At 35.3% G+C, this 27,475-nt stretch overlaps 1 protein-coding gene across 8 annotated transcripts in view; it reads left to right on the plus strand.

The window, feature by feature from the left end:
* Nepl16 (Neprilysin-like 16) overlaps positions 1 to 27,475 on the plus strand; it is a 2,088,045-nt gene that overhangs the window by 871,955 nt on the left and 1,188,615 nt on the right. The window lies entirely within an intron of this gene.

Genomic DNA, 27,475 nt, shown 5'->3' on the forward strand with positions numbered 1-27,475 from the left:
TCCTAGTACTGACAATATTTGTTGAAACTGTAACACTTTTACGATCCATTAATATGGGATTCGTAGGTATTTGGTGATATCAAGGCAAAATATTGCAAATAAAAAGGTCCTAATTAGGTTTTGTGATTTTTCTAGGCAATATAATATGTTACGCTATCCTTCAGGTAAAAACTCATTGGCAACCAAACTTTTCCTATTGCACAACCAGTAACTGAATTCACTAACATTTGTCTATGTTTAAAATCTAGATTTTTGCAAGTTACGATATACCTACGAAGAGATCTAGGCCGAGCTTCTATTTTTTTTTTTTATTATATTTGAACATTTATTGCTTTTTTATATTTTTTTCAAAGTGGCGTCCACCAGCAAGGCAGAAGCAATAAATCACAGCACCACAATTGACTACAAAAACGATCCATTTATGTACCTGGTGTACATGTCTGTTGTTTGCCAACATTTTACAGCAAAGAATTGGAAGTCTGAGTAAAAACCGATTGATTTGTATTATGTATTATTGTGTCGGTGGCAGTTGGCTTTCTATATATGTCGTTTTTAAATCTTTTGACAACTTTATCAATATTTATCGTGAAGTCCAAAGCAACAAACCCACCAAAGCAACAAACCAACAAAGAAGGTGAAACGGCTAGAATTACTGACTTTTACCTGTCTCAGTCAGCCACACAAATCGATCAGTAAAAACCACCCTCGGTTTTGAATGAACACGCAGCGCATACACACAAATGTACACAAGAATCAATTTTGACAATACCTACTCATGAACCTACGAACTATAAATACAAGACAAACGACAACAACAGATCAGAACGAAAATCGGCAATGATGATAGCACAACGCCGAAACCGGTTTTTATATTCTCAGCGGTGCGTGGTAGCACGGAGAATATATATATGAAAAAAAGAAATAAAAGGAAAATAGTTATATTAGTAATAATGACAAGAGTTGGTTTATTTAATGTTAAAATTGTACAATATTTTTACCTTTGGTATGTGGCGTGACAGCATCAGCGACTTTCTTCCTCCGTGGTTGAAATGGAACAGAACGCAAGAAAATTATCTTCTTTGTGTCGGACCGGAGATGGTGTGAGGGTTTTCCAAGGGATATTTGTTATCCGATGGAAAACTCAGTTACCCGTGTGCTGTTGCTTGTATGTGTGAGTGACTATGTAAGTGTGTATGCAGGCGTGTGAGCTATACATGACAATGTATTTATGTACATACATTTGTGCACTAAATAAATAATGCATTAGGGTGGCCGTGTATAAAGGATATAAATATTTAGGTTCTGACCTAAACGTGCCGGCCCCTTGCAGTAAGCAAAATATGTCGGAGGAATTCCATGCTTCAGCTGTCACGCTCTTGTAGTACTTGAAAATTAAATATAATTTTTGTTTATTCTGAACAAAAAATGTATTGGCTGAAAGCGCCCGTACTTGATTCATTATAGATGCCCCTGTAGGAAGAAAAAAAGCAACATATTAAAACTGAAAACAAGAACGGGTTACAATTCAACGCACTTTATTAGTATAAACCTCGTTTGGATTTCGAGTTTTTCGTAGTCTGGACGAACAGGACATGTCTCCGTTTCAGATTATGATGATTGTATGATTATTTTCCATCTGGACAAAGAAGCCAAGTCTCCTTTCCAGATTTTTATACTCAGTTGAGCAGAGCTCGAGATAGATATAGACTTCGATATATCAAAATCATCAGGATCGAAAAAAAATTTGATTGAGTCATGTCCGTCCGTCCGTCCGTCCGTTAACACGATAACTTGAGGAAATTTTGAGGTATTGATGAAATTTGGTATGTAGGTTCCTGAGCACTCATCTCAGATCGCTATTTAAAATGAACAATATCGGACTATAACCACGCCCACTTTTTCGATATCGAAATTTCGAAAAACGGAAAAAGTGCGATAATTCATTACCAAAGACGAATAAAGCGATGAAACTTGGTAGGTGAGTTGAACTTATGACGCAGAATAGAAAATTAATAAAATTTTGGACAATGGGCGTGGCACCGCCCACTTTTAAAAGAAGGTACTTTAAAACTTTTGCAAGCTGTAATTTGGCAGTCGTTGAAGATATCATGATGAAATTTGGGAGGAACGTTACTCCTATTACTATATGTATGCTTAATATTGAAACATCTACAAATAAAAGGTACGTGGTTATTTTCAGTGAGCACATTATAATAAAATTAGTGAAAGTGAAAGTGCGCGAGTGAATTGTGAAACAAAAATTAAACATTAAATTTGTACAAATAGCCCTTTGGACCATCAGATATTACTTGTCACCAACGGTAAGAATATTTGACACGGCTTAAGGGTCTTCAGTGTCGCACCAACGCACACACATATTTGTACAAAACAGTGTTTGTGGTTTAAATACAAGAAAAGTTGCAAGCAAATTCGTTGAATATTAATTAACTTAATTTACATTTTATGTTACTTGCACTTTTCTTTTATTAATTGCTCACAACAACACCACTACACTGTGTACTTAACCACACTTTCGGCTTTGGTTGATCACAGCTGAATTATAGAAAATTTGTTTCACAAAAATCACTTGGCTTTACCATTAAATTAATTTTATAAAACAAACAATTTAATTTGAGCGTCATTTTAGTGGACGGAACATTTTTTCTCCAACTTCTGCTCAGTTTTTCACTTGCGTTTGCTTTAAATAATACTGTGCTACATATATACACGCACACTTACATAAATATAGTTGGTTGGCGAGCAATAATTTTTTCTTAACACGTATATTTACACGTACGTATATTTTATATACAATCCACTGTTTTTTCACTTTTAAAAGTATTAAATTTGAGTTTATTTTCTTTCAAATAAATATTTACATTTACGATTTTATACAAAATTCATTAGAATTTCATTTAATTTGTCCAAAAAACATTTATTCGGACAATGGAACAAACTTTGTCGGTGCATCAGGCGCATTAAAAGCTAAATTTAAAGAGTTTCTTGCCGATGCAAGAAACCAAACTCTGTCAAAATATTCCCATCAGGCATTAAATTGGCATTTCGTTCCAGCAGGAGCTCCGCACATGGGGGGACTATGGGAAGCGGGAGTGAAAAGCTTTAAAAGCCACTTCAAAAAATTGGCCTTAAACAACAAATTCACGTTTGAGGATTTTAACACACTGTTATGTAGAATTGAGTCGTGTGTCAATTCTCGCCCTCTTATCCCCGCTTCAAATGAACCATCTGACCTTGAGCCTCTAACACCAGGACACTTTTTGATTGGAGGACATATATTGGCACCAGCGGAAACCAGCGCTGATGAAAATACTGCCTTAATAGTCAATCGTTGGCAGAAACTCAAGGCGTTGCATCAAAACTTCTGCAGAAGATGGAAATCAGAATATCTTTCGGAACTACAAAAGCGGATAAAATGGAAGCATCCTAAAACAAATATGCAAGTCGGAGATATGGTAGTTATACGAGAAGTCAATCTTCCTTCCGAACGAATGGAGATTGGGGCGTGTGACCAAGTTACACCCCGGTTCAGACAATCGCGTTCGCGTTGTGGATATAAGGACTGAAAAGGGACATGTAACAAGACCACTTGTCAAACTAATATTATTACCACCATATACCGCGGAAACTGAAAACACGACAGACCCTAATCATAGGCAGTGACGCTACAATTGGAGTTACAAATCTTCTACACAACATTAAAAACTTCTCCTAACTACAACTAAGTAATTTCAACAAAACTCATGGTGGAAACAAAGATTTCTTTTTTTGATCCAGCCTAATGTTACATATGTACACACATATGTATGCTTCCGCACAGGTGTGGCGTGATTTTCATTTGCAAAGCAACAATATTTTGCTACAATCGATGAACACTTTATTATTAAATGTTCAATTTTTTAATGCGATTTTTACACACTCACTACCAAGCGAGGTTATCACTGGGTAGTCACCACCGAAAACATGTGCACAAACATGTACACAGTGACTATGTGCATTGAACTGCATGGAATCATGAAAGAAACTAAATTTTCGGGTCTGCTTAAGCAATCAAAAAAAGTTCGTGGTTTCACAAACCACATATTAAATAATGAAATTTCCCTCAAATAAATATTTTCTTTGTTCTTTTTGCCTAATGCATTATATGTATATAAGGGTCCTTACATAAACAAAATTTTTTATTTTTGTTAAGAAGAAACGAAAAAAAGGATAGTACAATGGCAAAGGCAACGTTACTTAAATTAAACAAAATCGCTGCCAATTCCATTGCATACACCCGTTTTTATCAAAATAAAAATAAAAACAAAAATAAAATAAGTAAAAAAAAAAATCACGGAAATAAAAATTTTCAATTAAAGTCACCCTAATATAATGCACGGCATATAACACAATTCTTTTTTTTTACTTTTCGAAGTAAAATGTTTTTAAATACTAAACAGAAAAAAACAAAGGGCAAAAATTTTCTAACAAAAAAATATTGGGGTGAAATTTCGGACACTCTAATTTAACATATTGCAATCAATGCAATTTAGCTTTTTGCTTTTCGAAGCAAAAACCTCAAAACAAAAAAACCCACTCAAAAATTTTCTTTTTTTAACAAAAAAAAAAAAATCACTGCACACCCTACTATAATGTAACACCATACGATCGCATGATTTTATTGCGAATCGTAGCAACAACAAAACACAATTACACACTTTTCACATAACTTGTTGCTCTGATTTGGTGGAAGATATTTGTGTGACTATAATGTGTTTGTACGATATGGGTACTAAAGGTATTAATGAGGGTTTTAAAAGGGAGTGGCCCTTAGTTGTATATGTGAAGGCGTTTTCGAGATATCGACCAAAATGTGGACCAGGGTGACCCAGAACATCATCTGTCGGGTACCGCTAATTTATTTATATATGTAATACCACGAACAGTATTCCTGCCAAGATTCCAAGGGCTTTTGATTTCACCCTGCAGAACTTTTTCATTTTCTTCTACATAATATGGTGGGTGTCACACCCATTTTACAAAGTTTTTTTCTAAAGTTAAATTTTGCGTCAATAAACCAATCCAATTAACACGTTTCATCCCTTTTTTGTATTTGGTATAGAATTATGGCATTTTTCGTAATTTTAGATTTTTATACCAATTCAAAGCGAATTCGGATAAGTTCGTGAACTGAGTTTAGTAAATATATAGCGATTTTTGCTCAAGTTATGGTGTTAACGGCCGAGAAGGACAGACGGTCGACTGTGTATAAAAACTGGGCGTGGCTTCAACTGATTTCGCCCTTTTTCACAGAAATAAGTTATCGTCCTAGAATCTAAGCCCCTACCAAATTTCACACGGATTGGTAAATTTTTGTTAGACTTATGGCATTAAAAGTATCCTAGACAAATTAAATGAAAAAGTGCGGAGCCACGCCCATTTTAAAATTTTCTTTTATTTTTGTATTTTGTGGCACCATATCATTACTGGAGTTGAATGTTGACATAATTTAAAGATATTAAATTTTTTGTTAAAATTTTACTTTAAAAAAATTTTTTTTTAAAATGGGCGTGGTCGTTCTCCGATTTTGCTAATTTTTATTAAGCATACATATAGTAATAGGAGTAACGTTCCTGCCAAATTTCATCATGACATCTTTAACGACTGCCAAAGTACAGCTTGCAAAATTTTAAATTACCTTCTTTTAAAAGTGGGCGGTGCCACGCCCATTGCCCAAAAATTTACTAACTTTCTATTCTGCGTCATAAGTTCAACTTACCTACCAAGTTTCATCGCTGGGCGTGCTTATAGTCCGATATCGTTCATTTTAAATAGCGATCTGAGATAATTGCTCAGGAACCTACATAATAAATTTCATCAAGTTACCTCAAAATTTACTCAAGTTATCGTGTTAACGGACGGACGGACATGGCTCAATCAAATTTTTTTTCGATCCTGATGATTTTCATGTATGGAAGTCTATATCTATCTCGATTCCTTTATACCTGTACAACCAACCGTTATCAAATCAAAGTTAATGTACTCTGTGAGCTCTGCTCAACTGAGTATAAAAATCACACGCGCCACGTTTTTTTGTTTTTCATTTTCATTAATTAATTCGGAACTGAAGTTAGTGAAACATTAGTACGGTAGCATAAGGGTGTTGACACATCATCAATTATCCGTAAGGCTACATGCTTCACATATGGAAAAGAATGACGTAGACATTTACATTTTTGAGAAATGAGTTAGTAATCAAAAATAAATGCTATAAATGCTTGGAAATATATCAATTAGACATTGCTTGAGAAAATCTTTCCTGTTAATATTTGGGTTGGCGTTGTTTCTGTCTTGGGGGTCCGAGGGTATCATTTGCAAAACAAATGAATATCAATTATACTACAATATGATACATCCATAGCGTATTTATATATCGCATGCTTTACCCTGCTTCCACCAACAACCCCTTATAAGGTGAAGTCTACATTTACTTTACCAGAATTGCTCGCCAACCGAAATACGCTCGCTACGTCGATAAAACGAGAACCACCGATGAGGAAAGCGACACCCTCTCCATTAACGCATCGTAGGTGGAAGCAGATTCCTCTGCAGCGGAAACGTCTGCTTTCCGTCCGGAGGCCTCAGGTGGAGTGAAATCATCTGCATTTCACCCACCTTCTACGAGTGGATTGGAAATAAAAACTTTCCAACTGCGTCGTTTTCGTCCTCTACTTCGACGTGAAGTGATCGCAAGCGGATTGGAAATGCAAACTTTCCAACCGCCTAAAAATAGCTACAATGGAAAATGCAAGAAGAATCGACGCAAGCAGCAAGCGCATCAAAGTCCGCAAGGAGAGTGGAATCACCTACATTCCACCTCCATTCAACGAGTGCCTTCCGGGCTGGGACGGTTGTCAGCCCACGTGCGCCGCCGCAGCTGACCCAGTGCCTCACGTCGTTTGCACCCACGGCCGTTGTCAAGGTCGAGTCAGGTGGGCGCCTGCACCTGGTTCGAGCTCTACTCGATCCATGCGCTGCAACGTCCATCATCGTGGATGAGCTCATCCGCCGACGCCGCCTTGAGGTGACGATTCTGGGTGATCGGCGTGGGTGCTTCATCAAACTACGGGGCAAGCATGGGCAGACGGCAACCGTCACCACTTATGCCGTGGCGTTGCTTCATTTCCGGAGGCAAACCCCACTAACAAGCCTTGACGCAACTGTAGCCACGCCATATGCAAACATCAGGCTCGCAGACCTGCGGTTCTACGTCGCCGCCCCAGTCCAATTGGTGCTCGGTGTCGACGTGGTCCCGAAGGTTCTGCTAGGCGCCATACCAGCCGGAACTTTGGGGCCCCTGTTGGCACAGAATACCATCTTTTGCTGGGTGTTGTCTGGCGCCTACTGAATTGTTTTTTTTTTTATACATATAACGATTTTAAAAAATTTATTAATGATTTTTCAAACCAAAATGGAATTTAAAAATTTTTCATAATTATTTTTGGAAATTTAATTAGAACACTTTTTGTAAAGTTGAATATAAATTGAATTTTATCATATACATTTTTTTTACGGGAAAGTAATTTTCAAATACTTTATATACATAAATATTTTTTACACAAATTATGAACTGTAAATACTTTTTATACATATATACTTTTTTACATATACTTGTTTACAAAAAGAATGAAGTTTTAAATATTGTTTATGCATAAACATATATTCATGACCAATGACATATTTTATACATACATATATGAAATAAAAATGAATATGCCACTGAGATTTAAGCATGTGCGTCTATTATTTATTATTCTACAGTTCGACTTTAGGCAATTCAAGCGGAACCTGAGCTGAAAATAGTTTTAAACTTAATTTGAGCAAACACTGCGAATCAGCGGCGGAATATGTCCAAATAGATCTTGCGTCTCGCAAGTGGGCCGGCATGTTTAGGCCAAGAGCCTAAACTCTAAACATAAAAGGTCGCCCTCGCATTTTTTCTTATATTGGTCAACAGTGCCAGTCAAACTTTTTATGTTAACCATACAAATGAACATCGCTGGAATAAATAAACAGTTTGACTGGCAAGCGGTATTAACCTGTTATATATTTTTTACCTCTCTTGTTTTCTTACATCAAGGAGAAAGGACATATCCCGCCGAAGTTCCAGATTCACCAACCAAATTGTACAGGTAACCTAAAAATATATATAATAATTTTTGTGCACAATCTTTATTGCAAATAAAGTTATTATATTTAAATTAAAAAATTCTAATACCACTTTTTCCCTTTTCTGCACTATATCTTGACCGGCACCATCCCTGAGCTGTATATTTTTCTCGGGGGCCCGTAAACGCGAACTGTCCCAGAGGCCCAGCTCAGCTCTCTGCGGCCCTGAATACTTTTTGTATTTTTTATTTGGTACTTTTATTATCACTGGGTGTGTACATTTCATACTTATATAATTTTAATAAAACAATGTACTTAATAATAACAATGTAAATAAATTTTATGTTTAAAGACACAGAGTGAAAATTCCTGAAAGTGATTTTTGAGCAACAAAGTTATTATTTGATAGCTATCGATAACACAAACAAATGCTCATCTTCGATTTATCCAAAAGATACTGTATCCTTAATTATCGCCATTTGAATTTTCTTTGTCCTTATTCTTTTAAAGTTGAATAGCAGCCGATAGGCTCCACCGATTTTGACAATTCGGTAAAAGTCTAGTTGAGGGGTCGATTGCTAATACGCTACCAAAAATATCGAGAGAGGTGTCAAACGACGCCTATTGACCTCAGTATTAATAATCCGAAGGCGGAAGTGTATTAGCAGTCGACCCCTCAACTAGACTTTTACCGACAACTCAAACACCAATTTGCTTGCAATTAAAAACTCTTTAAGAGCACATTTTTTATTTCTGTGAATAAAATTTCTATTTTTAAAATTGTTGCAAAAACCGTGCAAACAAAATTGTTCCATGATATACCGTTGAGAAAAAAATGGCCCGCAGTATTGATGCTAGATATTTCCATTTCCACACCTTGGACTTGAAGATTTTGCACACAAAATTTTATTTTTCAAATACTTTAAGTATTGAACATTTGAATATTTTTTTTTTCTTTGGATATTTCATTTTTGTTCTGTAAAGTATTTGAAAAATTTAATTTCTCGAACTTTTTTTGTGGTGGGGGAGGGGGATGTCCCCTATTTCGCCCCCTCCCCGTAGATCCGCGCCCGCAAAATTAATAACAGCCAAACCAATGGAGCAATTCATTTGAAATTTTTTAGTGTGGTTGAAGATACCTAAATCTGACTTGAGAATAAAAATGGGCATGATACGCCCACTTTTTCTCCTTGCCCTCATATAAGGTGAAGCTTCACATAATAATATTTTCTACTTTAAAAGCATTTCCAGTGCCAATATAAATACAAATTGTTTAGATTTATTAACTTTACCTTAGAGGCTTTTGATTAATATTTAAAAAATGTTATTTTCAAAGTCAAACACAACATAGGTACATATATTTGAATCGAAATACATACTTATAAATAAAAAGTGATATTTTAACTGGTATAAAGTTAGTCGGAGTCAATATCGTCGACATGTTCTGGTTCAAATAATAAGCCAATAACTTCACTCGTTAATGGTCGCCGCTTTGACCTATGGGTTTTCCGCAAACTGTTTATGAACGGGTCTGACGATATCAGCAATCTGTGCAACAAATCCAAGTTACTACAAATTTTTGACTTTTTTGTGGTGAAAAGATCACGATAGTTTCGTGCAACTTTGTTTCTGCACTCTTGAGCTTCTTCCGTAAGTTGGCAAATGTGAATAATAGCAGACACGATTATACTCTTTCCATGAAACAGAATTTTATGTACGCTCCCTGGCATATTGTACCAATCATATTCCAATAAATATAGTACCCTTGTCTCTGTCCCATAGTGGTCAAAAGCTTCAGAATTTATTTGAAACCCACATCCTATGCATGAAAGTATTGTATGAAACCTTTTCAAAAGATTGATGTTTATGCCGGTTATGTCTGATGTTATTTCAGGATCTCCAAAGAATCTTCTCGCAGTGTTGCCATCATTTGCGTAGCCGATTATTTGCTTTGGCATATCAATCAAAAGACCAACTTCTTTCCTGAATCTATTTTGATATGTCCTTTCTTCTTCTTCTTTTCCTTATTTTCTTCGCCCCCGCACAACCCAGGTCTTCATTTCCATTCGATAAGCGATGTGTAGCATACATTCCATGCATCGTATCCAAGAATGTAAAGGGGAAATTCCGAAAGAAATCATGCTTTTGTCAACATTTCGCTCTGACAGGGCTCGCATATTGTTCACATCTTTTGGAGAAGCCCCACATATGTAGCACTTTTACATTGATATATATGCCGACAGAGCATTGCAAACTTTGCCATCAATCATGCACAACCCAAACGTTGATTTCACCAGTAAGTTTCGGTTATCTGTTTGAATTGTTGTAGGACGCAGACTGGAAATTTGGTCTTTGACAGATTGCACCTCCTTTGAAATGACATCTCGTGTTTCTTTTGTAAAAACTAATTTTATCGGGCGGCGGTATCTCGTGAAAGATGGAGCAGGACTACTCCAAACTATAACCTTTCGTTCGTCAATCATTGTACACTTTTGAAGGAGTACTAGTGGAATGAAAAACATACTAGTGTCCGATATGTTTTCTTCCGAAAATTGTTTTTTATAACAGCTATGCTCAGGTCCATCACATCCCCATTTTATAATTGCATTTAGTTCATTAACCTCATGAATAGAAAGCAATACCTCTTCTTGTGCAAGAAACAATCTTCGTAAGCTGTGATCAATTAGGGATTGCAGTTCAATTTCAGCATAGGTTTCCGTTACTGTTATTTTTTCAGGATAGCATAAATTCTCTGATTCTTTTAAACAATTATATGAAGGATACATTTCTTTGTTAACTTCTGAAGTGTGCTGCCGGATCAGGGAGTATTCATACGTTAAAAGATTTGAGTCAACTATCATCGCAATTGCTTGATCTGGTGACAAACTTTTCTTATTTTCTTCCCATAGTCGGGACTTTTTGATAGCAGTGCCTCTTGATGGTGATGCCGTGGAGAACTCCTCAATTAATTTTGCAGAATTTCTTTTCCCTGATGATCGAAATTCCATTTCCCCTGCCATTAACAGTTGATCATTGTCGACATTGTTCATTAGTTCCTTAGCTTTTCGCTTTTTTGTGCGCATAGATGACTCAGAGAAGTTTATTGTTGGCCCCCCGGCTTAGGGATATCACGAGAAGTGCATGGCTCAACATCAAGCATATAATCTGTAAAATCCATTATTTTACTATTTATATAGCCTTAGCCCAAGCGTTTTATTATATCACTTGTCATAGAATAAGAAACTGGATTTTTACGGGAAAATAATACCTTCTAATGCTTAATAAAAATACACTTACCATTTCTTTGTTTTAAAGATCTACCTAAGATCTCAAACTCCGAGCGAGCTTTAGGTAGGCGTTTATGTGATGTATACATACATACGTATATTCCCTAAGTACTCAATTGCTTAGAAGTATCACCCATAATAAACGACCCTCTGGTAGGCGTGCATATATAACATAAGTTGATGGGATAAGGGCACAACTCGTTAACTATGGGAAAACTCATATGACAAAAAATGAAGGCTATTCAGTGCACAATTTTCGTTTTTCTGGGTTTTACTATTTCAGGTATAACTGTATTTTTTTGGGATCTAGAATTGTAGACTTGAATTGAGGACATTCCATTGTTAGATCACTTCGCTTCATACGTGAGCGAGGGCATAGAGACCTTAAGTTGGCGATGACAAAGAAAAACGCAAAATTTCGCAACAGCTTTTTTTTATCTGAAACTATATGAAATTCCCTTCAATTTGTATGTATTCGTTCAATGGAATTGGGCGGAATCAGGCAAGTTATTCTATTGAAAACGAAACATTTTCTAAGCTAACTAAACTTTTAGTGGCTGTCTAAAAAAAAATGTAAAAATATGTCTACGCGGCTGAAGCCTGTCAATGATGTTGCAAACTATCCAAGTATGTTAATAAAATAGTTTGAAATCAAAAGAGTTATCGAAAAATCCACCACGTGGCCACAAAATTGGTCAATAATTTTGGACTGTGAAATGATTTTTACACTTGTTTCAATTATCCAAGTTTCATAATGCTTATCATGGTTATCGTGGGTTTTTTTACTTTGCTATATATACATTTTCTTTACAGTTGGTGATAAATCTGTTGCATTTAAAAACATTTTTGAGATTGGAGAACATTGTTTTTTGGATTTTTGGCATCCTAAAGGTGAAAAAAGTTACACTGTGCGGCGGGGAAATGCGCAGTAATGTATTTTCAATGGAGAAAAGGGATGACCGCGGTTAGGGCTCAAAACCGTTGATCAACTGGTTAGTGATCACTTTCATCTTAGTTTACTTATACATCGAATTTTGGGTTCCTGAATTGTAATTATTAGTGGAAACTAACATTTATCAAAGTTTTATCGTAATTATTTTCCGCTTTTGTGTAAAGGCCGAAAACTTGTAATTTGGACTACGATCGATCGAATATGATCGAAAGTTTGTAGCTTTATTTTTATTTTGTGACTACTTTTGTCACAAGATTCCTGCCACCCAAGAAAAATTTCGCATTTCAGGCTAGTTTTTGTAGTATTCGACAAAAACTCTTTGTAAATAATTTTCAATTGTAAGTTATTCTTAACTTTTCGCGTTTTTCCATATTTCATTTGCCGTTCGTATTTTTACAAAAACATTCAGTAAAATATTCATGAATCATTTAACTGTGAATATTGATGAAAAACAAATGGGTGCGTTTGATGTGCCTCAGGAACACGCATAATGAAAAATTATGATCATTTATTTGCTAATATGGCAACACCACACGGCGAAATCGCAGTGTCAAGTGAAATAAAATGAATTAATGACAAAGGAAAGAGGAAAAATGGCGCTACATAATAAACATGATGATGGTAAGTAACAAAAAGTTGTAAAATTGTATAATTTGTGTTAAATTAATCCTTTTTTTAACCTCTTATTTGCTTTCCTTTTCAGATTATGCAATTTAATATTAAGTTTATCTCTCGTCGCGTACGGACGTGTTTTTTAATCCCTCTCATATATTCACATATTCTCATATTTTCTTTTCTTCCGTTTTAAATTGCCAAAATGGATGAATTTTGTGGAAAGTGTGAAAAACAATTTTCCAGAACTGGTGACAATAGTCTTCTGCCGTGTAATGGATTCTGTAAGAGGATTTTCCACAGAGCCTGTAGTGAGGGCACCTCTGACTATGAAGTAAAGCTAATCAAGTCTAACCCGCATTTGCTTTACTTGTGTGAAAATTGTGTTAATATGCCGGACAAGCTAGCTAGTATTTTGAACGCTATTCTCGTGTCTCAACAATAAGGTTTTGACCTAATTGCAAGTGCTATGATAAAAAAATTCCATGATTTAAAAAATCATATAATGGACTCTTTGAAGTCATCCAACAACACCTTAAATATTGCTGAGACATATAGTTGTCTTAGTTCCAGAAATAATGCGCTATCTATTGCTCCCCATAGCACCCAACAACAACGACTTAATGCAGTGGCATCTTATGGAATTTCCCGCTACCCCGCTTGGCAGGGAGTTCCCTAATTCCCCTCTCTGTAATCTGACAGTTAATGCTTCGTCAACTGCACCTACTACTACTCTTACATCTAAATCTGTTGCTATTACTCAGATGCACACATCAAAAATTCTCTCTGGTAGTTCTACTACAAAGAAAAATTCTTCGCCTGCATCTACATATACATCTTCATCTAAAAACACCTCATCTTCTAAAGTCTCACATTGGTCTAAAACTACATATACATCCAAAACTAAATCTACTGCATCTTCATCTAAATCCACTAAAGCAGGCGCTAACAATCATAAAACAAATTCAAATATGTCCACTGATAATGCTAATAAGTCTAATGCTCAAAAGGTGACAATGTGACAAATACTAATGCAGAGTCGTGCTCTGCTGGCAATATATCGTATGCTGATGCTACAGCTAGCGCTGTTAATAGTGCAGATGAGCCATCTGTTGAAGTTTCTGACAGACAACGAAAGAGTGCAGCAAAAGAAATAACACAAAAATCGCGTGTTGTTTTTAGTGGTAGCATTGTCAATGCCGAAGTAGATGTATTTGTGCGGTATAAATGGATTCATTTGTCCTCGTTTAAGCCGTCTGTTACTGAGGAGAGTATTGTTAAATACACCTCTGTCCACTTTGGCATTGCTGCTTCTAATATTGCTTGTTTTAAATTAGTAAAGAGAGATGTCGACATCAACTCTTTAGTGAGAGTCTATTTTATAGTTCGAGTGGTTGAAAATGAATACAGCAAACTTTTCAATGCTTCTCTTTGGCCTACTAATGTATACATTAAACCCTTCCGTTTTTTTCCAAAAGACGTAGAAATTTCCGCGGAGACGTAGATTTGTCTGATACCTTTCATAATGACCTCAACGTCTGTTATCAGAATGTTAGGTGTCTAAATACTAAACTAGTGGACCTTTTTCTCCGAAGTCATGACTTCTGTTATGACATTTTGGTTTTTACTGAGACATGGTTGAAACCAACGGTGTTTAACTCTCAGATATTAGCAGACTCATATGAGATCTTTAGAAAGACCGACAAAACAGAGTTGGTGGAGGCGTGTTAAGCGCCGTATATACCCGGTTCTCTGCTGAAGAAGTGTATTTCGATGATTCTGCTGATGTTGAAATCATCTGCGTGCGAGTTAAACTCTTATCTACTTATAAATATTTTGTAGCGTCTTATATTCCGCCTCAGTCAGATATATCTATTGTGAGGACCAAATATAAACCATTAATTTGGACCACACAAAACCACTGCCCCACAACACAGGAGCAGTAACACAGACAACGCAACACAAATAAAACTCTACATAAGAACACGATCAGCAACATAGCCAACACAACACGAAACACAAACAAGTCTCTGAAACATCACTAGCGCAAAAAGTTGCCGCAACACCCCACAGCAACACAGTAACCATGGCAACGCAATGAACTAAGCTAGGAACATTAAGAGCATTGGCTATGAAAAGGGTAACACAAAAAGACAGCAGTCAGTCAGCATGCGGTTGTGGAGCTACTATTGTCACGCAAACATACAAAGTTGGCTACAGCAGATTCACGCAAGCATACGGCGTTGGCCGCAGCAGAGTTACGAAAACATACGACGTTGACCGCAGCAGAGTTACACAAACATACGACGTCAACCATACCAGATTTACACTTACGCAGACGCACCGACATAAGCCGCAGCAGAGACAGCGCAGTCGCTAACCGTAGTAGAGACACGCTGACGCAAAGCGTCACTGAGATACACTTACACATACCTAGGCGGCGACCAGCAAGGAGCCCTAACGGAACGTTCATAACGGGACACGAGGGATCGTTAGCCCACCACTAATCATAAAGCAAGCATCACATGAAGTGAGTTATACATACACATCTTTTTATACATTTTATATTACAGTTTAAGGAATTAAGCAATAAAGTTAATGAAATACAAATTTATTGTGTACGAACCTTGGACACGGCGAGTATACCCCAGCAATTACTGAAGAAGCACCGGGGCAAGGAAAATCTTCGTTACACTATATACTCAAAACACTCTTCCCTAATAAAGTATATATTTGCTATGTCAAGGTCTGCTGATTCTGTCTTAGTGGCTGGCGACTTCAATCTGCCCTTTGTGTCGTGGAATTTATTGACGGAATGTTAGTTCCCCCTGCTTCCAATGTTGTATTCTACGAGTTTTTAAATGACCTTGCAGACGTTGGTCTTTATCAACTTAACAGAATTCATAATAAATCTGGCAAATAAATTGATTTCATATTTACAGACGACACATCGAATTGTTCTGTAACTCGATGCGATCCAGTGGTGTTGCCTGAGGATATTTATCATAAAGCACTTTCAATATACCTGGATTGACTCAGTTTACCGGTGCGGAATAATACTGATCCGAATGCGTCTTCTCGCTGGTTTCTGTTTAGGAAGGACAATTGTTCTTTACTAATCGATGAAGTCTCTAAAATAACGTTGCCTGAGTACGACGGAGATATTGAAGCGATCTCCATTCATTTCACCAATGTTTTACATGCAATATTTCTCAAATGTGTGCCTTTTCCAAAACCTCTTCAGTACCTCCAGCTACTGGTTGGAGCGCTAGAGAACTTAGCTATCTAAAAAAAAAAAAAAAAACACGCTTCTTCAAGCGTTCAAATTATTTGGTTCTAATAGTGATTATGCTGCATATTGCATCTTGCGCCTTAAGTACAACAGGCTACAGATAATATGCTATAAGAATTATCTGATGATGATTAAGCATAGGATCTCTTCCAATCATTTTATTCCTTCATCAACTCCAAAAGAAAACTTAAAGGGTTTCCTTCTGTAATGAAGTATAACGACCAGATTTCTAGTAATGACTCCGAGATTGCAAATATGTTTTCTGACTTTTTTAAATCTAATTATTCGACTATCCCTGACTCCCCTCTGGTGGATTATCAATATATGTTACCTTCGCTTAACTCAGCTGGTATCCCATATATTCATACAGATGAGGTACTATGGCATCTGGAAAGTCTGAAAATTTCCTACTCCAGTGGACCTGATGAAGTACCATCTATTGTGCTAAAAACTTGCGCTCAATTGCGCTTTATAAAAGTGGGAGTAGATCTTGTGTCACAAACTATAGAGGAATAGCCAAACTTTGTGACTTTGTATGTGCTCACACAATAAATTAAAGTTGCCTCCTAAAGTGTCGAATTTGATATAAGTTGGGCTATCCTACATGTGTGGTGTATGCTAGGAACGTCGCTAAATCGAAGCTGTTCAATCCGATTTTGAAAATTTTGATTTGAACTGCTGGGTAATCTTGGGACTTCCCTAGGCCATAAGGGTGTTGAATTATTACGTTGAAAATTGGACCGATTCGCATCAGCTTCTGTGCTAACATTAGATGCAGGTGGAGGAGGTGGTACGTTTAGGTGTAGGCTTTCAATCAGATTAGTGGCTACCTCTTCAAGTCTTTCCTCCAACATTTGCGAAACAAGGTTCTCTAGCCCGTCAAAAATTGTTGCTTGCCTAGCTGATATTACAGCAGAAACGATATTCCTATTTCCTTGCGAAGTATTTGGTTGTAACATTGTTCCCTGCCTGGTATGCATACCGGTGTCCTGCTGAAAATCACGACTACTACACCTAGTATTGCACAGGGGGCAGTTTGGTTTTTTCTTTAAATAGTTCAAAATAGAGTATCTGTGAAAACGGTGTGAACATATAGTCAATAGAATGTCTTCACTTTCTAAAAAGGTATGTCTACATATAGAACCTCCATTAACTTGGCGTGAAGATTGATTTTAAATCTATATTTATGTCTTAATCAGGTGGTTATTCTACAAAATAAATTATGTGAACTCAACATTTGATCCACAAATGTACAAAAGACTATCAAAATAATCAAAGGAAATGCGGTGTACTTCGATTAAGGTTTTGCGATATCTCAGTAAAAGTCGTATATTACTATATGCGATGAAATATACTCGTACATATGTAAAATATGAACTATTTAAAAGACCAACAAAATCTTAAAAGAATTTTGAAAAAAAAAAAAATCTTAATCCACTTTGCTTGCTTTGCACTTCTACGTGTCTATATGCATACTAAGTGAAAGTATATAAAAATGTACTTATGAAGTTTTGCACTACAAAAAGATTCCAATAAAATAGCGAATTTTATGTATATCTCCATACAAAAAAAATTAATTGATATCAAATTATAATCAAAAATCAAAGCAAAAAAAATCAAAAACCTGACAATCTAAATTAATATGGTCTGATTATGAGGTAATGCGGCGGTTTAGTTTTGTTTAGGTGATGTTAGGCAGCTGTATATATGTACATAAAATCTTAAGATCTTAGAAAAAAAATTCAAAATCGGTTGTGTTCTGTTTGATCTTGTAGATATATGAGTTATAAATATTAAAGTACATATTTATATGAATTGCAACACCCAGTATATTATATTCGTATTCTCTGCCCTTATGTATTAGTTCTTTATCGTAGTTCTTGTAGTTCTATCATCATAACTGCATATTCTCCTCTTTTCCATTAGCATAATATAAGCTCAAACATATGTAATTAAATCTAAGCCAGTCTTTTAAATATTACATGGCGCAGCCGGTGAACAATTGAATGGGAAGAGCAAAGCTTAACACTTCGATAACAAAAATCAAACCGCGTGGTAGACCGCCGAAACAAGTTCGGTACGTGCATATAAAAAGCAATATGGATTACGTGAAAAAAGTGGAAGAGCTCAAAATGAGTGGAAATATCGCTGAAAATTGCCGCATATTCTGGAAAAATTTTAAGATTTTCGCTGAGGCTCTCGAGCTTTAGAAAAAGCCAGAGTCTGTGAAGGTTGCTATATTTCTGAACGCGATTGGAGGTGAGGCTATTGAAGTTTACACCTCTTTAAACATCAGCGAAGATGACAAAGCAAAATATAGCGCAGTAACAAAAACTTTTGAAGATTTTTGCAAACCAAAGTGCAAAGGTCTATGAGAGTTTAATTTTTCATAACCGTAGCCAAGCACATGGTGAACCTTTTGACAACTTTTTAATCGACGTCAAAAAAAAACGGTGAAAAGATGCGGCTTCCCAAATGAAAATCGAATGATCCGTGATCGAATCGTACTCGGCACGAACGACAAAAAATTGCAAAAGAAGCTACTAGACACGGCGAAGTTAACGATGGAGATGGCTATAGACATGGCGCGTACAGCAGAAGTTTCTAATCAGCAAATGGAAAAAATGCAAAAACGTGATGCATCGGTGGACTGGGTTGGTAAACAGAAGAATGAAAATAATAAATTCAAGTCTGATGCGCAGAAAGGTAGCCCACAGGTAGAGTCGAATAATAGTAAATAATCTAAAAAAGTATCCTCCAACTGTACATTTTGTGATAGAGCTCACAGTAAAGGGAAAAGTCCCGCATATGGCAAAAGTTGCAATAATAGTAAAGGTAGAAATCATTTTCCAGAAATATGTAAGAAAAAATCGGTGGGGGAGCTAAAAGTTTAAAATGATAAAGTAGATGATATATTTGGACTCAATTGGAAATGTAAATGGCCCTAAAATGTGGTATGAAAATATTAAAAATCAAGACATGTCAATAAAATTTAAATTAGATACAGGAGCCATGGTGAATATATGGTTATATTGGTGTATATTAAAAGATTGGAAAACGTGCATATTAATAAAGGCTGTGAGAATTTAAGCGCTTATAATGGCAGCAAAATAGAGAATTTTGGTTTCGTGAACTTGAGGTGTCAAATAAAAGACAAATGCGAAACAATTAAGTTTTTTATAGTTAGCACCGAAATAAATTCAGTGGCGATTTTAGGGCTCGAAACATGTGTTCATTTAGGTCTCATAAAAAGAGTTGATGGTGTTAACAAATTAACAAAAGAATGGATTCTAGAAAAGTAGCAGCACTTGTTTGGGGGTTAGGGTGCTTTAAGCAAAATTTTGTAATTCAACTTAAGGAGAATGTTATCGCATGTTCAAAACCTGCCCCACGTATAACTCTTGCACTCAGGGAGCCTCTAAGTTTGGAACTACACAATCTGTGCGAAAAGGGTATCATCGAGAAGTGCAAAAAGCCGAGTTCTTGGGTATCGAATATCGTAATAGTTGAAAAGCCGAATAAAAAGCTGTGAATTTGCATTAATCCAAAAGAGTTAAACATGGCTATTAGGAACCACGAGATTTCCATATTTGAGCAAATAAAGACTAATTTGATAAATAAAAATTTTTTTTCGGTTTTTGAACTTAACTGAAAAAGAAGTTGGAAAGCCGTGGATTGAATACAACCGGCAATAAACTCGAACTTCAGGCACGACTACGAGAGGCAATGGAATTAGATGGAATTAACGTGGAAGAGTATGTCTTTCATCTTAATGGCGATTAGACAACAAAATTGGAGGAGAAAAATGAAACACCGCAGACAATGGCGAACACAGATCTGAGCATGATATTGGCTGCAATATCGGTACAAATGTGCGAAATGTTGTCACAAAATCCACCAACATGTCATCGCAACTGGAATCACAGGAGACACGACAAGAAGCACGTTTTTCGGAAATGTCGTCAAAAATAACATCTAAAATTGAAGCACAAGAGGCACGTATATCAGAAATGTCGGCACAAATTTCAGGACAGGTATCACCGCAGATCTCTGCACAACTGGAAACGCGTACGGAATAGAAACTAGCGCAGTTTCAGGAAGGGTTCGGTAGTCGACAAGATAAAATGCAGGCCGAGATAGATGCTTTAAAAGTTCGTATTCAGGAATTACCGCCCAGTCACTCCAACGTCTAATCCGAAGGTAAAAACTCCATCCTTTGACGGTTCTGTTCCTTTCCAGGTCCTTAAGCTACAGTTTGAGAAGACCGCAGCAGTGAACAACTGGTATGCTGATGATAAAGTTGCTGCACTTTTGAAAGGCTGGCACATTTAGCGAATGCGGACGCACCCGTGGAATACACCAAAAAGGTAAAAATTCAGAGCTTTATTAATGGAATACGGGATGTCGAAACGAAGCGAGCGACATACGCAAACCCAAAAACTACATTCGCAGAAACGGTATCACGTGCTTTGATTCAGGAAACAGCGTCGCTTCTGTGTAAGCCAGTTTTCAAAGCACGCCGTGTGGAAGTAAAAAGGCCTGAATGGGTGAACACAATATTGGAGGCGCTGAAGGGATTTACAACCGAAAAATGCCGGAGTTATGAAGTGTTTCAAGTGCGGTAAACCAAGTCACATTGCACGTCATTGCAGCACCGGTCCTTGTAGTTCCAACTTGGCTGGTCGTAAACGCAAAGCTGGAGGAGATAAGCAAGCGAGTCAGATATAAAGATAGAAAACTTGCCCCAGGTATTGAATGTCCTGTGATATCTATCTCGCAAATTGGAAGAAAATTGAGCAGTCTCACCGTCAGAGGAAATGCGGAGGGCAAGGAGCGTTTACTGACTGTAGATACGGGCGCATCTCATTCCTTAATCCGATCTGATTTGGCCATCAGGAGAGTAAAGCCATTATCTGGAGCAAGGTTGCGTACGGTTACTGGCGAGTATAACCAAATACAAGGAGTAGTGATCTGTGAAGTTTTAATTGGGAAGGTCAGGGTTCTACACAAATTCGTTGTGGCGGAAATCATTGATGAAGTTATATTGGAAGTGGACTTCTTAGTTGACCATGACATCAGGATCGCTATGCGGAGAAAGATTATGAGCTATAAGAACAAGGATGTGCCACTTAACTTCAGTTTGGAGAAAGGGTTCAGCAGTAAGCGAGTGCTGGTGGAGGAGATTCGACAGAGACCACAAAAGTCAAGGAAAGTAGATGGGCAAAGGTTGATGGAACGAATGGACCAAACAAATAAAAACCGAAGGCACCTGCGAGAGAAACACTGGCATTGAAAAACCCTAATGGACGCACTAAAACGAACGAAAGAATTTCCCTGAAAGAATGCAAGGGTGGTTTGAAGCCAGGACGCACTACTGTTGGGAAACGTCGGAAAGTTACTGATTATGTGAAGCCAATCCGTCAAGAGCAAGCGAGGGTACGATACAGGATAATGAGTAGTAAGATGAAATGCAGGTACGATGAGAACAATAATTCGGAAGGTTTCTTGGAGTGAGATTTGGTACTGTTATACAACCCTCACCGGCGGAAAGTTGTTCCATCCAAATTTCGGTGCAGTTGGGAAGGCCCGCACAAAGTTGTGAAGAAGATCAGTGATACCATCTACCGCATACAAACTATTAGGAAACCACGAAATAGGAGAGTGGTTCATTTGGAGATGCTAGCGGCGTTTAGATCAGGAAATTTGTCTGATCGGGACGATCAGACTTAGGTGGAGGGCAGTGTGACAAATATTAGCAACACTAAGGGATACTATCATCTCTAAGCCGATACTGAGCAGCAACTTGTATGCACATAACCAAATCAATTGTTATATCTACATATATGTCAATACAAGCAGCGGAGAGATACGCACAAACACAAGCATATATCTGAGATACGCCCAAAAGTAGGCAATCATCGGTGGAAGTATCACTCATATATACACGCGCATGTGAGAAGCTATAAATGTGCATTTGTAAATATAGCTGGTAATTGTATACCTGGTAAATAAGTAGTAAATTTTAGAAACGCCTAGAAGTATGCGAACCAGAAAATCGAAGAGTATAAAAGAGCGCAAGCTGAGCAATCATGAAATCTCGGATAAAATCACATAGATATTTTAAAAGATTCTGTTTTTTTAATAAACGAATAACTATCAAACGAATATCGAAGCATATCAATCATTATAAAACAATTAGCGTCTTAAAAAATTAAAAATTTTTAGTTGGGGGCTAACTTCGCATGGATATTTTAAAAAATTTCTTTTTTTTAACAAACGAATAACTATCAAACGAATATCGAAGCATATTAATCATTATCAAACGATTAACGTTTTAAAAAATTAAAAATTATTAGTTGAGGGGTTAACTTCACATAGATATGTTAAAAAATTTAGTTTTTCTAACAAACGAATATCGAAGCGTATCAATCATTATCAAACGATTATCAAACGATTAGCGTTATAAAAAAAGAAAAAATATTAGTTGGGGTGGCTAACTTCACATAGATATTTTAAAAAATGTTGTTTTTCTAACAAACGAATAACTATCAAACGAATTTCGAAGCGTATCAATCATTAACAAACGACTATCAAACGATTAGCGTTATAAAAAAAGAAAAAATATTAGTTGGGGTGGCTAAATTCACATAGATATTTTAAAAAATTTTGATTTTCTAACAAAAGAATATCGAAGCGTATCAATCATTATCAGATAACTATCAAACGATTTGTGTTTTAAAAAATTAAAAATCATTATGAAATGATCATCAAACGATTAGCGTTTTAAAAAATTAAACATTTTTAGTAGGGGGGGGGGGGGGGGCTAACTTCGCATAGATATTTAAAAAAATTTAGTTTTTCTAACAAACCAATAACTATCAAACGAATATCGAAGCATATTAATCATTATCAAACGATTAACGTTTTAAAAAATTAAAAATTATTAGTTGAGGGGTTAACTTCACCTAGATATGTTAAAAAATTTAGTTTTTCTAACAAACGAATATCGAAGCGTATCAATCATTATCAAACGATTATCAAACGATTAGCGTTATAAAAAAAGAAAAAATATTAGTTGGGGTGGCTAACTTCACATAGATATTTTAAAAAATGTTGTTTTTCTAACAAACGAATAACTATCAAACGAATTTCGAAGCGTATCAATCATTAACAAACGACTATCAAACGATTAGCGTTATAAAAAAAGAAAAAATATTAGTTGGGGTGGCTAACTTCACATAGATATTTTAAAAAAATTTGATTTTCTAACAAAAGAATATCGAAGCGTATCAATCATTATCAGATAACTATCAAACGATTTGTGTTTTAAAAAATTAAAATTTTTTAGTTGGGGGTATAACTTTACATAGATATTTTCAAAAAATTTGTTTTTCTAACAAACGAATAACTATCAAACGAATATCGAAGCGTATCAATCATTATCAAACGACTATCAAACGATTTCCGTTTTAAAAAATTAAAAATTTTTAGTTGGGGGTCTAACTTCACATAGATATTTTAAAAAATTTTGTTTTTCTAACAAACGAATAACTATCAAACGAATATCTAAGCATATCAATCATTACCAAACGACTATCAAATGATTAGTGTTTTAAAAAATTAAAAATTTTTATTTGGGGGGGCTAACAAACGAATAATTATCAAATGAATATCGAAGCGTATCAATCATTATCAAATGACTATCACACGATTACCGTTTTAAAAAATTAAAAATTTTTAGTTGGGGGGCTAACTTCACATATGTAGATATTTTAAAAATTTTAATTTTTCTAACAAACGGATAACTATCAAACGAATATCGAAGCGCATCAATCATTATCTAACGATTAACGTTTTAAAAAATTAAAAATTTTTATTTGGGGGCCTAACTCACATAAATATTTTAAAAAATTTTGTTTTTTTTACTAAACGAATAACTATCGAACGAATATCGCAGTGTATCAAACATTATAAAACGATTAGCGTTTTAAAAATTAAAGATTTTTAGTTGGGGTGCTAACTTAACGTGGATATTTAAAAAAATTTAGTTTTTTTTACAAACGAATAACTATCAAACGAAAATCGAAGCGTATCAATCATTATCAAATGACTATCAAACGATTAGCGTTTTAAAAAATTAAAATTTTTTAGTAGGGGGGGGGGGGGTGCTAACTTCAAAGCGTATCAATCATTACGAAATGACTATCAAACGATTAGTGTTTTAAAAAATTAAAATTTTTTAGTTGGCGGCGGGGGGCTAACTTCGCCTTGATATTTAAAAAAATTTTGTTTTTCTAACAAACGAATAACTATCAAACGAATTTCGAAGCGTATCAATCATTAACAAACGACTATCGAACGATTAGCGTTATAAAAAATTTAAAATTATTAGTTGGGGAGGCTAACTTCACATAGATATTTTAAAAAATGTGTTTTTCTAACAAACGAATAACTATCAAACGAATATCGAAGCGTATCAATCATTATAAAACGACTATCAAACGATTCAATAAATAAATTTAAGGCGCGATAACCTCCGAAGAGATCTAAGGCCGAACTTCTCTTCCAATTTGCGTCGTGCTCCTCTTGATTTTCCCTACAAATTGGCCGGACGGGACCTACATGTTTTATGCCGACTCCGAACGGCTTCTGCAAGGCAGTTGAGTTTTCACTGAGAGCTTTTCATGGCAGAAATACACTCGGCAAACACTGCCGAGGGGCGACCCCGCTTAGAAAAATTTTCTTCTAATTGAAAAACCTTATTTCTAAAATTTTGATGTTGCTTTGCCCGGGGTGCGAACCCAGGGCATACGGTATGGTAGGCGGAGCACGCTACCATCACACCACGGTGACCGCCGACTATCAAACGATTAGCATTTTAAAAAATTAAGAATTATTAGTTGGGGGGCTAACTTCAAATATATATTTAAAAAATTTTTGTTTTTCTAACAAACGAATAACTATCAAACGAATATCGAAGCGTATCAATCATTATCAAACGACTATCAAACGATTACCGTTATAAAAAATGAAAAAATATTAGTTGGGGGGGCTAACTTCACATAGATATTTTAAAAAATTTTGATTTTCTAACAAACGAATAACTATCAAACGAACATCGAAGCGCATCAATCATTATCAAACGACTATCAAACGAGTTGCGTTTTAAAAAATTAAAAATTTTTAGTTAGGGGGGGGGGGGGGTAACTTCACATAGATATTTAAAAAAATTTTGTTTTTCTAACGAACGAATAACTATCAAACGAATATCGAAGCGTATCAATCATTATCAAACGGCTATCAAAGGATTTGCGTTTTAAAAAATAAAAATTGTTTAGTTGGGGGATAACTTCACAGAGATATTTGAAAAAATTTAGTTTTTCTAACAAACGAATAGCTATCAAATGAATATCGAAGCATATCAATCATTATCAAACGATTATCAAACGCTTAGCGTTTTAAAAAATTAAAAATTATTAGTTGGGGGGTGCTAACTTCACATAGATATTTTAAAAAATTTATTTTTTCTAACAAACGAATAACTATCAAACGAAGATCGAAGCATATAAATCAATATCAAACGATTATCAAACGATTTGCGTTTTAAAAAATTAAAAATTATTAGTTGGGGGGGGGGCTAATTTCACATAGATATTTAAAAAAAATTTGTTTTTCTAACAAACGAATAACTATCAAACGAATATCGAAGCATATCAATCAATATCAAATGATTATCAAACGATTAGCGTTTTAAAAAATTAAAAACTTTTAGTTAGGGGGGGGGGGGGGCTAACTTCACATAGATATTTAAAAAAAAATTTGTTTTTCCAACAAACGAATAACTATCAAACGAATATCGAAGCGTATCAATCATTACGAAATGACTATCAAACGATTAGGGTTTTAAAAAATTACATATTTTTAGTGCGGGGGGCTAACTTCACAGAGATATTTAAGCAAATTTAGATTTTCTAACAAACGAATAACTATCAAATGAGTATCGAAGAATATCAATCATTATCAAACGATTATCAAACGCTTAGCGTTTTAAAAAATTAAAAATTTTTAATTGGGGGGCTAACTTCACATAGATATTTTAAAAAATTTAGTTTTTCTAACAAACGAATAACTATCGAACAAATATCGAAGCGCATCAATCATTATCCAACGATTAACGTTTAAAAAATTAAAGATTTTCATTTGGGGGCCTAACTTCACATATATATTTTAAAAAATTTTGTTTTTTTACTAAACGAATAACTATCAAACGAATATCGAAGCGTATCAATCATTATAAAACGATTAGCGTTTTAAAAAATTAAAAAAAATTTAGTTGGGGTGCTAACTTCACATGGATATTTTAAAAAATTTAGATTTTCTAACAAACGAATAACTATCAAACGAATATCGAAGGGCATCAATCATTATCTAACGATTAACGTTTTAAAAAATTAAAAATTTTTATTTGAGGGGCCTAACTTCACATATATATTTAAAAAAATTTTGTTTTTTTACTAAACGAATAACTATCAAACGAATATCGAAGCGTATCAATCATTATAAAATGATTAGCGTTTTAAAAAATTAAAAATTTTTAGTTGGGGTGCTAACTTCACATGGATATTTTAAAAAGTTTAGATTTTCTAACAAGCGAATAACTATCAAACGAATATCGAAGCGTATTAATCCTTATCAAACGACTATAAAACGATTAGCGTTATAAAAAAATAAACATTTTTAGTTGGGGGGGGGGGGGGGGGTGGGCTAACTTCACATAGATATTTAAAAAATTTTTGTTTTTCTAACCAACGAATAACTACCAAACGAATATCGAAGCGTATCAATCATTATCAAACGACTATCAAATGATTAGTGTTTTAAAAAATTGAAAATTTGTAGTTGGGGGGGGAGGGTTGCTGACTTCACATAGATATTTTAAAAAATGTTTTTTTTTTCTAACAAACGAATATCGAAGCGTATCAATCATTATCAAACAACTGTCAAACGAGTGACGATTGATGGCTAACTTCACAGCGTTTTATTTAAAATAATTTAGATCAATGAAAGAATTTAAAATCAAAAGGGAAGGAAAATCCACTTATCAAAAGTTAAATTCGTTCATCGAAAAAAAATTTATTTCGATTCTCTAACTTCATTTTGAAATTC

Source organism: Eurosta solidaginis, chromosome 1 (assembly GCF_040869045.1).
Source record: "Eurosta solidaginis isolate ZX-2024a chromosome 1, ASM4086904v1, whole genome shotgun sequence".
Taxonomy (NCBI): Eukaryota; Metazoa; Arthropoda; class Insecta; order Diptera; family Tephritidae; genus Eurosta; species Eurosta solidaginis.